Here is a 14338-nt window from a genome sequence, read left to right as displayed (position 1 = left end):
AATTATATTCAGGTTATACACATATGGTTTACAGTGTTCCCTCACTACTTCGCGGTTCACTTTTCGTGGATTCGCTATTTCATGGTTTTTCAATGAACTGTAAAAGAATATTACAGTAGAGTTTCACTTATCCAAGCCTTGCTTATCCAAGCTTCTGGATTCTCCAAGCCATTTTTGTAGTCAATGTTTTCAATATATCGTGATATTTTGGTGCTAAATTCATAAATACAGTAATTACAACATAACATTACTGTGTATTGAACTACATTTTCTGTCAAATTTGTTGTATAACATGATGTTTTGGTGCTTAATTTGTAAAATCATAACCTAATTTGATGATTAATAGGCTTTTCTTTAACCCCTCCTTATTATCCAAGATATTCGCTTATCCAAGCTTCTGCCGGCCCGTTTAGCTTGGATAAGAGAAACTCTACTGTATCAATAAATAAAAAATACAATTTACAGCCTAAGGAAGGGAGGAAGAAGAAGCCGAAGGGAGAGAAAAGGAGCCCAAGTGGCAACGGGAGGAGAAGGAGGCGATTTATCAACACACGATTGGTTGATAAAGGCTTAAAATAGTGTATAACTACTAAAATATTGTATAAATATTAAAATAAATATAGCGTCCCTACTTTGCGGATTTTCACTTATTTCCGGTGGTCCTGGAATGTAACCCCCGCGATAAGTGAGGGAACACTGTATATGAAATATAAATGACATTCATGGGGGGCACCACAAGACAAAATGAGACTTGGGACCTCATCACACTGAGGTCCACATGGTGGGCGATAACAAGGGGATTTGCCATGCATCGTGATGAATCTGGTAGGCAGCAGGGGAAACCCTTTGCCCCACGCTCCGCATCGCCTGCATCATCCATTTACTCATCACACAAGAGGAAGCATCGCTGCCTGGCTTCTCCCCATGCTAGCCTCATTCTTCTCAATGAGAACTTGAGAAGCCTCCCATGTTCTCCAGGAAGCATCCTAGGAAGTTTGGAGGACACTGGAAGGACGGAGTCCTGCTGAAAGTAGCTGTGCGTCATCTAATGGCATCCACCAGGCTCTGTCCTCCCTGTGTCCTCCAAGCATCTTAGGATGCTAAAATTCCCTAATGTGATGAAGTCCTCAAAGTTAAAGGCAGATACACACATTTGAAGAGAAGTCCAGATCGAATATTGTTTAAAAAGCTCCTCTGCTTCTCCAGAAAATAGGACCCAAATCAATGGGTGGAAGAAAGGAGTGTTCACTTAACATCAGAAGACCTTCTTGAGATGTTTGGCAATAGGATAAACTAACTCAGAAGGTGATGGACTCACCTTTGCTGGAAAGTTTTAAACAGAGCTCTGAAGGGTCTTTTACTAGTGAATGCATGCACTGCAAAAGGTGTAAGATGGAAGTTGTAGTTCAAAAATAATTGATAGGCCAAGCAATTCCCCATTTCTAGTCTAAACCAGATGGAGCTAAATAGATCAATGGTCCATGCCTTTAAAACACAATTACATACAATGAAGCTGTTCATATTCATGAACTGTATATCATAAACTCTATACCAATGCTACTCAATGTGGTTGTTTGTGGACTGGTGCTGGACCACAGACTTTTGATGGACAGTTATGGATAGTTTCAGGTAATATATATGTTACCAGTTTCTGGCGTGCTTAAGAGGAAAGACTGCCAGTCTATATATCAAATGGCTTCAAAATCATTGTTCCATAATAATAATATCTTACTATAACCACATACAGCTTTAGCATGAATTCTATTAAATATATGCCTGATTTTTTAAAAGGCACCAAAACAAAACAAAAAATCCCACAAAATCTTCAAGACATTACTGCAATATAAGTCTTACATTTCTGAGTTTTTGTTTTTAATTTGAATTGGCTTCAATGCTATTTCAAACACAATCAAACAATCCATGGCTTGCAAAACTAACAAATGTTTTATCAAAAGAAATATACAAATAAATCCAAAATATTTCATTACAATACAGGTTTCTGATTTCAATTTCACCTTCTATTAGTTATCAAACTTGGTTTAAGCATTACAGGGAAGAGAAAAAACGATTTTACAAGTGAAAAATGTCTTCCATGTCTTTGTTCTCCCATGTGTTGTATCATCAGGCATTCAAACCTAAGAACTGATGCAAGCCTTCTTGTAACCCATGGCTCCTCTTGAGGTTTTAAATAGATCGGCAAATGCTTGCAAGGCATTTTTGCTTCAAAGCTGAAAAGCAATGGTGGCAGGTATTAATAGATAAGTTTGCATATTAACAATTGCACAGTGCAGGTTAAAACTGTTCAGATCCAGGAGTATATAGTTGGAAGCAGATGGTGACTTCCATACAAATGGGACTGTAAATCTGTTCCAGGTTCAAGAGCTATTCAAGATTTGGAATCTTATCCCCAAAATAGGTAAAACTGGATTCATAGCTCGACTTAATGTGCATCTACACTGTAGAATGATGTGGGTCCATCACGGGATTTGTAGTTTGGTGAGGCTCCAGCACTATTTGGTAGAGAAGGAAGGAAACTTTGTAAAACTATAGCTCCCATCATTCCATTGCATGGAGCCATGGCAGTTAAATTGAATCAATTCTACTGTATAGATGCACCCGAACATGGAGGCCTCCAACCACTATGGGCTTCCATAAACTATATGACTCTACTTTCTCCCTGCTTTGCCTCGAATATGTGCAAATTGTAATATCCCAGAAACTTGTTACAAGTATCAGTCATTCAAAAATAATCATGTTTTTATTTACAGAGCTTGGGAAAGTCACTCTTTGGACCATAATCCCCAGCTATAAATCCCAAAGAAGTGTTCACTATAGGCATTTCCTAGGTCCTCCAGCATGACTGTACAGACTGATAATTGCTTTTTCAAAAGGATTCACTGTTACCTATGGTTCTAAATATCCCTTCAAAGTACTGGGACATATTTCCCATGAATATGAGGGTCATACAGTACTCAGAGGCAGTTTTGCTCATTCCTTCCTCTGAAATAAAGCCTACAGCACCTGGTATTTGCTGGCATCCTCCATCTGAGTCTAATGCAGGATTGACCCTGCTTAGTTTCCGAGATCAGACAAATTCTGGTGTCTTTAGATGATTTAGGCTTTTTAAGATTAGAATACCCCAACTAAAACCAATAAGATATAAAGTAATCATGACTCAAGGTATGTTTCTTTCGCTAATTTCAATAATTCTGCTTTAGGCACAGCTAGCTAAGTCTGGGATCCAAAATTTTGAAAAACTTCCAGTAACACTTCTACTTACTCTTGGAATAAGCTGTTCTTTTGACTTTTTCACAAACATACATTGCGTTTTTCCAGAACCAAGAATAGTTTTCAATGCAGAACCTAAAAAACACATTTACGAGATATATGGAGTATTTCTGTATTCATGCATGTATATTAACTCTAAAAATCCCATAAGCATACATCTCTTCATTGCATACATACATGGACAGAAGCTTTCACTTCGCTCTTGGAAAACAAGGTAGTATTTCACATTACCAAAGGCACAATCCCAATGAAATCATTATCATTGTTCACAATGGTAATTTAGCTTTTACCAATTTCAAAAGAATAGAAATGGAACTGAATTTCATGTTTCCGTCCCATGCCAGTGTGGGTGCTTCACCATTGTTTCCACCATAATCAGGATCCTATTCGGATCAAATAATTATAGCACTCTGCTTTGACTTTAATTACCATGACTGCACCTTGGGATACATAGTTTTGCAGGCACTACAGTTATAAGCCAGGGGATCTTAAACAACTCATGAAATTACAGGATTCCATAATAGGGAATTATGGCCATTAGATGACATCATATGTGGGTGGTATGAAAGGGCCCTAAAATATTTGGGACTGCTACTCCCAGAAATACTAGGTAAAGGTTTTCCCCTGACGTTAAGTCCAGTCTTGACCTTCTCTGGGGGTTGGTGCTCATCTCCATTTCTAAGCTGAAGAGCCGGCGTTGTCCGTAGACACCTCCAAGGTCATGTGGCCGGCATGACTGCATGGAGCGCTGTTACCTTCCCGCCGGAGCGGTACCTATTGATCTACTCACATTTGCATGTTTTCGAACTGCTAGGTTGGCAGAAGCTGGAGCTAACAGCGGCCGCTCACGCTGCTCCCAGGATTTGAACCTGGGACCTTTTGGTCCGCAAGTTCAGCAGCTCAGCGCTTTAACACACTGTGCCACTAACAGCTGGTAAACTGTCTGGAATTTCTGGGAGTTGTAGGCCAAAACGCCTGGGGATCCACAAGTTAAAAACCACTGGTGTAATGGAAACAGTCCAGCCCCTATACTATACCATGAGGGCATCTAAATGCATGTGGCTTGATATGAACTTTCTCATGCATGCCAGATATTGCCTGGAGTGAATAGGCCTTAGCGCCCTACCACCAAAGATGTAGTTCTCACACCCTTCAATTATCCCACTGCTTTTAAAATATCTCAGTTCCTCTCCCCTCACACTTACTTGTTTCCTTTGTACTCAGTTACTGGAAACTGAGTTCAAAATTCAGAAGTTGTTCAACTGAGTGCTCACTCAGAGGGGAAGAAGGGCAAGAATCTTGCCTTCCCTATAGAAATGGAACTGAATTTCATGTTTCCCAACCTTTTTTTTTACCAGGTCCCACATGACCAGGGACCCCTTTGACCAAGGATCACTCTCCAACATTAGTACCAAAAGGCTTACGAAACAGTTTTTGGTCAACTTTAGATTCGGTTTTGTTATTTGGGGTGCTGATTCAGAAAATTGCATTGGATGAACCACATCAGCTCTAGTTTCTGTTACAAAACATATGCCACCCAATTGTTGCCATCTGCTTGCCCACAGAAAAACATATTTAATAATCTAGAGCTGATGTGGTCTATCCAATGCAATGGTCAGCTCTGCAGAAAGGAGTGAAAATAAAATGAAATAAATAAAGAGGAAGGAGGTTTGCAGACAAGATTTTCATTCTCGTGGCCCACAGGTTGAGAACCACTGCTATAGACTCAAACAAAAACTCACTGCTGCTGCCTCTCTTAGCTTGTCCGTTCTTTCCCATCAATAATATTTGTCCATTTCACTGCATTCTGATGTTGCTTTTGCCATTTATGTCCTGATTTTCATCCATAAAATGTTGATGGTTGCATGTTCTAAATGCACACACCTCATATTGTTTGGAGGTAGATTTCTCAAGTACCTCTGAATGAGTCAATACAGCATCCCAATGTTATACCTTCTTTCTCCTTCCTCCAACTTGGAGGGTCCCTTGTGAAGTCGTTCAGCTTGCTAAAGCATCTACATCCAATACACACCTGCTAAATTACATTCAGAACATTCTATTCCTCCCCTCAAACTTTTCGATTCAACCCAATTTGTAATTTCAGGGATACTTTTTAAAACTTAATTATAATGACAAGAATCCACCCACACAATGAGAAAATACAGTCCTTAATTCCCCTTTTCTTCTTCCTCATATTTCGAATTCTGTTTTTTTCTATATAACAGCCAGACTGGTTCTTTTATTTACCTTATAGCATCTTCTCTTGAGTAGCTTCTGTCCCTTGAACAAAGACACTGCTGATAAAATTTGCACAGCTCCATCACGCAAGGGTTTATCCTCTGAACCGGGACGGATGGTGTAGTCACAGAGCTCCCTTTCTTGATTGTCTGTGGGCATCCTAGGGGAAAACATAATCCCAAAGAGGCCCGTGTGTTTGACATATTAAAAGACACTTGTGGGCACATCTAATAGTTTATTTACAAAGAAGAAACACAGAGGAAGAAACCCCCAGAGGTCCTTCAGAGATGATGGCAGAACAACACCAAGGAATTCTGTGAAGCCATCCTTTCATGTTACTTCTAAGGAGAAACTCGCAGAACTATGCTGTGAAAGAACTCCATAAAGGATTCCTTTGGGCTTGTTGATGCCTGCTATGGAAGGGAGATTGCTTGGAAAATCAAAATAATATATTTTGTATGTTATAAAAAATGTCTGCCCTTTTGTGATAAACCTCGCCACAACATTTGAGAGCAGTCATACTGTTTGGAGAAAACTTTCTTCAATTTAATGTGTCCTAATGTACCTTTTTTTCTTCAGGTCCAAACTGTAGTTAAGAGAAGTAGCAGAAAGGCAAACCAAAATGGTATGGTATATACAGTAGAGTCTCACTTATCCAACACTCGCTTACCCAACGTTCTGGATTATCCAACGCATTTTTGTAGTCAATGTTTTCAATATATCATGGTATTTTGGTGCTAAATTCATAAATACAGTAATTACTACATAGCATTACTGCGTATTGAACTACTTTTTCTGCCAAATTTGTTGTCTAACATGATGTTTTGGTGCTTCATTTGTAAAATCATAACCTAATTTGATGTTTAATAGGTTTTTCCTTAATCCCTCCTTATTATCCAACATATTCGCTTATCCAACATTCTGCCGGCCCGTTTATGTTGGATAAGTGAGACTCTACTGTATTTGAAACATCAGCTGGCTTTGTGTCCAGCTACTGGATGCCCCATTTAAAAGAAAAATATGATTCCAAAAGCCATTTGACTAATGACGTTGGGGTATCAAAATGAAATGTTAAAAAAAACTGGCAGCAGCTATTATTATTTTTGGTTGGTAGTCTCACCTATTAGATGTGTGAAGTGTATTAAAACTGCCCATCTGGACTCTTTTTTGAGCAATAGATAATGCTATGCAAGAAAGGGATAGAATCCCCGAGTGTAAAGATAAATGATTAAATACTTAAGTCAGAATGAGCTTTGACAAAGTATTAATAACATCTCTGTATGGTTGTGAAAGCTGGACAGTAGGGCAAAATGATAGGAAGATCAACTCTTATGAAATGCAGTACCTGGTAGGGAGTTCTGAGGATACCATAGGCTGACAAAACAAACAAACGAACAAACAAATGGTTCCAAGAAAAAAAATTAAGCCTAGGTTCTCCTTAGAAACCAAAGTGATTAAACTTAGGTTATTGTAAAGAGCCAGCATGATGTAGTTATAGTAGTTAGAGTTTTAGACCAAGACATTGAGAAACTAGTGTTTCTCCAGGGAAATCTGTCATGTGACCTTGGGTAAGTTTCACTTTCTTAGTCTCAGAGGATGGCAAAGGCAATCCTCCTCTAAACAAATATTGTCAGGAAAACCTTGTGATAGGGTCATCTTAGGGTTGCCATAAGTTAGAAATGACTGAAAGGTACACAGGAACAACAAAGCTATTGTACATCGGATGTATTATGAATGGACATACATCAATAGAAAATACTTGCTTGATAAAGTTGGAGGTTGTAGGAAAAGGGAAAAGTCACAATGCAAATGGATAGACTAAATCACCGAAGCCATGGCCCTGAATGTGCAAGTCTTCAGCAGGGAATAACAGGGTCTCTTTGAGATCTCTTATTTAAAGAGTGGCCAAAATGCAAAGTCAACTTGAGGGCAAATACCAACAAACTCCTCAATTAAACTGACTGTACAAGTTAAGACAAATGTAAGGCCCATCATTTTTAATGGGACTTAGTGCAAACCTATCCATATGAAATTCTGATATAAGATTCATGGAGGTAAGGGAGACTTACTCATTTTGTAATCTTGGAACTAAGTGTTGCTGAATTTTGAGGTCACAGCTGTAACTTTTTTAATGATACAGTTGAACCTCTACTTAAGAGCATCCCAACTTAAGAGCATTTTGAGTTAAGAGCCGCCGCTTGGCCCAGGTTTTGCTTTGACATAAGAGCAGCGCCAGAGGGAGCACTAATGTGAGAATACAGGTCTTTAGGGCTTCAAGGGAGCAGCTTCCATGCCTCGTGCTCTTGTGTGCTTTGGAAGACTGCTGTCCATGTTGCTCTTGTCCCTTTTGAGGAACTTTGATATAGTTGATTTAGTGTTGTTTTTAGAGAGACTGAAATGAGTATAGTATGAAGAAAATGATGCTTCTGCCTCTTCACATTGTGCTTTGTGCTTCCTTGACACAATTTTCTGCTTCTACCACTTTAAATTTGATCTTTCTTTTTTTATTGTCCCATGTGAATGTCAATTTATACATTATTTGTTATCACTAAACCAGTAATATTTCTGTATTGGACTTTCGGGTAATGTGAACATAACATTACATTAAAAAAAACTAAAGTACATTTTCTTATTTAGAAACATGTAACAAAAAATAGAAGGGCATTTTGGGGGGTGGGCAGAATTCATTAATATAATTTCAATAGGAAACTTTGCTTTTGAGATAAGAGCATTTTGAGTTAAGAGCTCGGTCACCGAATGAATTAAACTCTTAAATCAAGGCATCACTGTAATGTTGACTCGATCAAGGAAGCCAAAGCCCTGATTTTGCAAGTTTGAAGCAGGGTTTTATCTCTCAAAGGTCTCCCATTAGGGTAATCAACAGTCAAACCCAATATGATGGTAAATAGCAATAACAACAAATAGAAGCAGTGGCCACTGCTGTTTACACTGTCCTAATCATGTTGCAACCTGCAGAAGCTGGTGGCAATGAGGCACTGAATCCTCTCCAAGCATAAATCCAAACTTTAAAAAGGGGTTATCACCAAGATACTGTTATGCACAGATCCATTACAACTAACACAGCATTGTAGTACCACTTTCGTATCCACAAGGATACACTACAAGACCACATGGGAATACCTGGTAATGTGGATAATAGTGAACCCCATATTTTGACCATATTTAGGTTAGAAGCATACCACAGGACCACACTGAGAACCTAGAGGGACCCACAAGCACTTTTGGGAAGGGAATATTTTTTGGATAAGGGAAACCAGTGATATTTCTGTACTGGATTTTGGGGTAATGTGAGCATAACATTACATTTAGAAAGAAAAACTAAAGAATTACAACTCTTTAGGGTGAGCTGTGTTGAATAACATTTTTCATTTATTTTTGGAAGGATTTTTCAAGTCATGCCATTCCTTTGTCACTTTTAAGAATTTTCATTTTAAACAGAAATGAAGAAGCAAGTAAGAAAATGAGTTACTTTTTTTAGAAAGCAACCTTAATGTCACTGGGATTTTTCAAAATTAGTTACATAATGAATTATTTTTCAAACATCCTTTACAGGTTTGTGTTAGATGAGTTCCTTGCACAGGAAGATAATAAATCATAGACATTAGAATGTCCAATTTCTGTTGAAGGCAAGAGAGAGTATGTAGCTACATTTTTAATGAAGTCAAATGTCTGAACTCTAATTCTTTATGCATGATATTTTGCAGAAACTAGAATGTGAAAATGTTAGCTGGAACACTCTTGAGGATTTATGCCTTTGTAAGTCAACTTTCTGTGAATACTTGTGTATAAGTCGAAGGCAGATTGAGGACCAAAATTAACCCATGATTCCATGGAACACTGGTTCTGCGTCAGACAGAGAGCTGCCATTGCTATTTTCCCACCCAGGCATTCAAAATCCCAGAAGTGGCAACACAGTGTTGACACTATAGAAGAGAGTGTAAATGAAGGTGGAGCTTCTTTTGGGTTCTCCTTGGACAAATAACGACCTTGTCACACAACCGCTAGAATCGCCTAGTGTCATGGGGGGGGGGGGGAACCGAGCTCCTCATGCTCCACATCACCCGACTCCTACGTAAGTTGATCTCATGGGAGGAAGCATGGAAAGATGGCAGAAAGGGCAGCAACATGTGTTGGCCCACCGCCCTTTTTGCCATCACATGGGGATTTGGGGAGGAAACTGTGGGTAGCTCCATCAGAGCTACCCGAATATCACTTTCCTCCTCATGGTGGAGAACATTGCCTCCACTTTGGGAGGAAACTGTGCAGGGCCTACCGTATGTCGTGTGATGATGGGCAGGCCCTGGGCAGGTCCTGTCCAAGCTTTGGAATAAAGTGGCATAATGGAGCATTTTTGCCCCATGTGAAGAGCTCCTTAGTTGGAGCTTCATTCCCAACATAAATGACTACATATTGGTTGAAGGAGAGAATCCACTCAGCCATGGAAATCCATTTGGTCACCTTTGGAAAGCCACATTCTCTCAGCCCCAGAGGAAGGCTGTGGAAAACTCTAGGATGTGGAACAATGGCTTCAAAGTACAGGAACCAAGATTCCACCTGAACATTGGGAAGAACTTCCTAACTGCGAGAGCTGTTCGGCAGTGGAATTCTCTCTTTGCCCCAGAGTGTGATGGAGGCTCCTTCTTTGGAGGCTTTTAAGCAGAAGTTGGATGGCCATCTATTAGGGGTGCTTTGAATGCAATTTCCTGCTTCTTGGCAGGGGGTTGGATTGGCTGGCCCATGAGGTCTCTTTCAACTCTATGATTATATGATACTATAAAAATTTCATCAAGAAAAACCCATTTTAGGTTTGCCTTAGAGTCACCATAAATCAGAAACAACTTGAAGGTACGCAACAATATCAAATAAAAGTATCAGCATAAGGTGTTTTGGAGGATTTTACTATACCTTATTCCTAATGTAAAAGATTGCTAGTCCAGTCACCTCTTTGTATGTGGAATAGAAAAACGTGCAATTTCTTCTTCGCCTCGGGCAGCACTTTTTTGGGCCAAAACGGCCACATTGGCTGAGTTTGTGTGTCATGTCAAAAACCTCCTCTCTACACAAAGGCCTTGCTTTTCATTTGCACTATTTAGTGATCAATTCAGGCTCAACTGTACATTTTTGCAAAGCCTCTTAACTGTAATCTCTTTGGACAGAATGATTGGATTCTACTTTCCCTCTTGCCTCCTCAGTGCTTTGCATTCTTTATGGCTTTGGTTATGTTACATGATAGGAGGGGTTAAGGAGGTTATGCTGAAAGTAATGAAACACTGTTGACATACACCCGAGTTTTTGGAGGCTGTTGTGAATTTAATATAAAATGGCATTTGCTGATGGCAGCAGAAATAAAGCTTCTATCTCTTCAAAGAGATAGACAAAAATATTTTAGCAGCTAGTAACAGTGGTGGCTACTAGCTTCCATCTGGGTGGTATGTGTGAGAGTTCTCCTCTGGTTTTAGTCTAAACTTTAAAAGGATTATCTATGATGCCTTGGATATCTCTTTTAAAGTTTCTACCAAATGCTAGAGTGGGCCATCGGATAGTAACAGAAGTGGCATCTCATCCCTCATGTCCCTAAGTTACCAATTTTTCTTGATAACACTGAATACTTCCTCAACACAATTAAGTATGCAATGCCATTTTCATTTATATTGCCTACAATAAAAGATGAAAAGAGGGAGTAAGCTGAAAATCTGGGAACAAAAATGATATGGAAAATTGGTGTTATACTAGGACATGTCTACACTTACCTGATTAATCCAGGGTAAATAACTCTAGAGTTGTCCCAAGGCAAACCAAGATCATCCCAGGAGCCCTTTGGCCATCCAGATGGTCTGCTGTGTTAAAGGAACATTGGAGCTCCTGTTGAGATGCTGATGAAGAAGCTACTTTCCAGAGGATTGTTGATGACATCCTATTTCCTGGTGGCATCACTAGGCACCCCGGTGTGACCTCACCAGAATTAATGTTGTTTCTGTTTTTGGTCAGCGATGCAGTGGTGGATCTTTTAGACACGTGAACAGTGGATTGGACTAGATCCAGCCCAATCCACCTGTCCACTTTTCCAAAACAATGGGATCCAAGGGTTCCCAGAAGTTCTGGAGTTAATTAGATTTCCCTTGAGCTGCATTAATGGTTAGATGCAGAGCTTCTGCTGAAAATCCAACTGTGAATTGGACTCTTCACAGCAGCTGTTAGTTGAGTTCACTTCATTTTGGTCATGTAGACACAGCCTTACATATATCATTACATCAGAACCAGCTTCAGAACTACCATCATTGGTGTCCATGGCCCAGGCACAACGACCACAATAAAAAATGTAAGGCTAGGCCCCTATCTCCCTTGAAACAAAGAGATTGCTAGCTCTTCAGGTTTCTCCTACCCCATATTTTCTCCTACATTTTTCACAGTAGCAATTCAATTCCAGTTTGTTAGACTGAAAGCAATTGGTCTCTTGTTCTTTCATGAGCTCAAAATGGCTCTTAACATAATGGATATTGTAAGGGAAAAATGCCTCTGAAAAAACAACAAAAGAAACTAGTTTCATTTGTTTTAATATGAATCAACTGAAGAAATGTTATAAATACAATCCAAACAAGAGTGGAAAAATTGCTTTTGGACAACTCTTCCAATATTCCAGTGGCCATGTTGGCTTGGGGAGTCTTGCAGTTGTAGTCCAAAAAGTCACTGACATGAGTTTTAAAGGAACCATATTGTATCTGGAAAATAAAACTCAAATGGCACAGTGGGTTTTTGTTCTGTCTTAGTGAATGATTCGGATCATGGAGAAATCCTTTTCTTGGGAGAAATTGTCCAAGTGGAGTGTTGCCTTTCTTGAAACTCTTGAGATGCTTCTCCTGTGGCAAAAGGAAGAACCCTGGAGCTTTGTGATATGGGTAACTAGATGCTTGGTCCTTTCTCTGACCCACCATTTCATTACACCCACACAGAGGAGCCAGAGATAAACAGATCATTACCCAACAATCTTGAAAGGGAAGAAGACGTTCTGGGAAGCTGAGAGCGGCCACAAACACTTTGTCCCTTCTTCCAGGGACAACGGGCTCATTCTTCTCTGACTCTCCAGTCTATGTCATCTGTCTGGAATTAAATAATCATGTTCCAGTAAATAAGCTAAGCTACCTCTGAATTGAAGAAAGCCAAAAAAAAAAAAAAAAGGACAAGGTTTACCTGCCACTGTCATTTCCAGACATGGAGGGGGACATCTTTTCAACCAATGGTCTTATTCCCGAGACTCAAGACCAGCCTTCTACTTCCAGAGGGAGGGTCAGAGATATCATTTTATGTGCAGCATACTGAAAGCTTAAAAGTGCAGTTCCTTATCAACCACTTGCCTGAATGCATGGTAGTTATATTTAGCATGTATTTAATTATTGCAATATGACCTCTGTATCAGCAGGGGATACATTCCTGCATTTTGTGTGGATAAGTGAAATCATGGATTATAGTGAGCATTATTAAAATGAAGCACTTCGAAATCAAAGATACCATAGGACCATGGTCGAAAGTATAAACATGTCTAGATATGACATATTTTGTTAGGTGTGGGTAAATGAAACCAAAGGTACTGTTACAGTGGATAAATGCATTATAGTGTACATGTGTACCAATGCTTTTCCATCAATGAGCTCAAGGTGACACCAGTTATTCACTGCTCCCAGCTTTTTCATCAGGATATCTTTGTGATGCAAGTCAAGACAGGAGTGGGAGACAGACCCAAAGTCACTTTAGCAAATTTGGCTCTCTCAAGTCCCAGTCCAGCACTGCAAAAAATATACCATATTCCCTATAACCCAGGTTCCCAAACTCTCCTCTCATCCCCACTTCCAAACATTTTAAATTTGAAATGACATTATATAAGGCTCCAAGACCAATACTTCAGCTCCACAATAAGTTGCAGGCATCTTCTATCCAACTATTCTCTCTTTACATTTTTTTCAAAACAAGCAGTGCCTCAGTTTTATTTGTAATGGGCTGGTAACTACTGAACTACCCCCTCTTGAAAATTGACCTTCACAACTCAAGGGCTTCCTCTTTTTTGGGGAGTTCAGGGGAAGGTTTCTGCCCAACGACTCTGGTCTTTCTATTCCTACCCTGTTTCCCCGAAAATAAGACATCCCCAAAAAATAAGACCTAGCAGAGGTTTTGCTGAATTGCTAAATATAAGGCCTCCCCTGAAAGTAAGACCTAGCAAAGTTTTTGTTTGGAAGCACGTTCGGCGCCCGCCAAACAAAACACCAGAGCATGCAGGATTGGTAAATGTACATATGAGTTGTACATGGAAATAATGGTAATAACAAGAAATTCTTGACAGGAGTCACAGTTTGTCTGGTTTGGTTATGTTGGTTTGTAATGAAAACTACTGTACAGTATATAATAAATGTTCAATTTTTTTTTGTTCAATAATAAATGTGAATTCTTCTTCATGGAAAAATAAGACATCCCCTGAAAATAAGACCTAGCGCATCTTTGGGAGCAAAAAAATAATATAAGACACTGTCCTATTTTCGGGGAAACACGGTAGTCTTACTTCTCATGCCTCCTAAGTCTACAGGTTTCCTGTGTTCTGTTCAGCAGGAAGCTCTGAAAGAGAATTATTTACTGGTATTCACCTAAACATGGGTTGGCAACAACATACTAAACTCACAATCAAATTTACATGAGTACAATCCCCCTCTCAGACCTTGGCATACAACATAGTAAGGACTGAAGAGCCATAATGGCAGTGACAATATTCCTGTACCCTTCCTACTATCTCCTTATAGCCCTAACA

General features: G+C 39.5%; 1 long non-coding RNA gene across 1 annotated transcript in view; it reads right to left on the bottom strand.

The window, feature by feature from the left end:
* Positions 1 to 1292: 1292 nt before the first annotated feature.
* hhla1 (HHLA1 neighbor of OC90) overlaps positions 1293 to 14338 on the bottom strand; it is a 33274-nt gene continuing 20228 nt past the window's right edge. Inside the window, exons 15-17 of the long non-coding RNA XR_010005862.1 lie at positions 5536 to 5686; positions 3281 to 3363; positions 1293 to 2228 (exon numbers count right to left, since the gene is read on the bottom strand). This is a non-coding gene — a long non-coding RNA (HHLA1 neighbor of OC90). The remainder of the gene's footprint in view (positions 2229 to 3280; positions 3364 to 5535; positions 5687 to 14338) is intronic.

This window comes from Anolis carolinensis, chromosome 4 (assembly GCF_035594765.1).
Source record: "Anolis carolinensis isolate JA03-04 chromosome 4, rAnoCar3.1.pri, whole genome shotgun sequence".
Taxonomy (NCBI): domain Eukaryota; kingdom Metazoa; phylum Chordata; class Lepidosauria; order Squamata; family Dactyloidae; genus Anolis; species Anolis carolinensis.
Note: the sequence above shows the minus strand (reverse complement) of the source record. Positions and strands in the feature narration are given on the sequence as shown.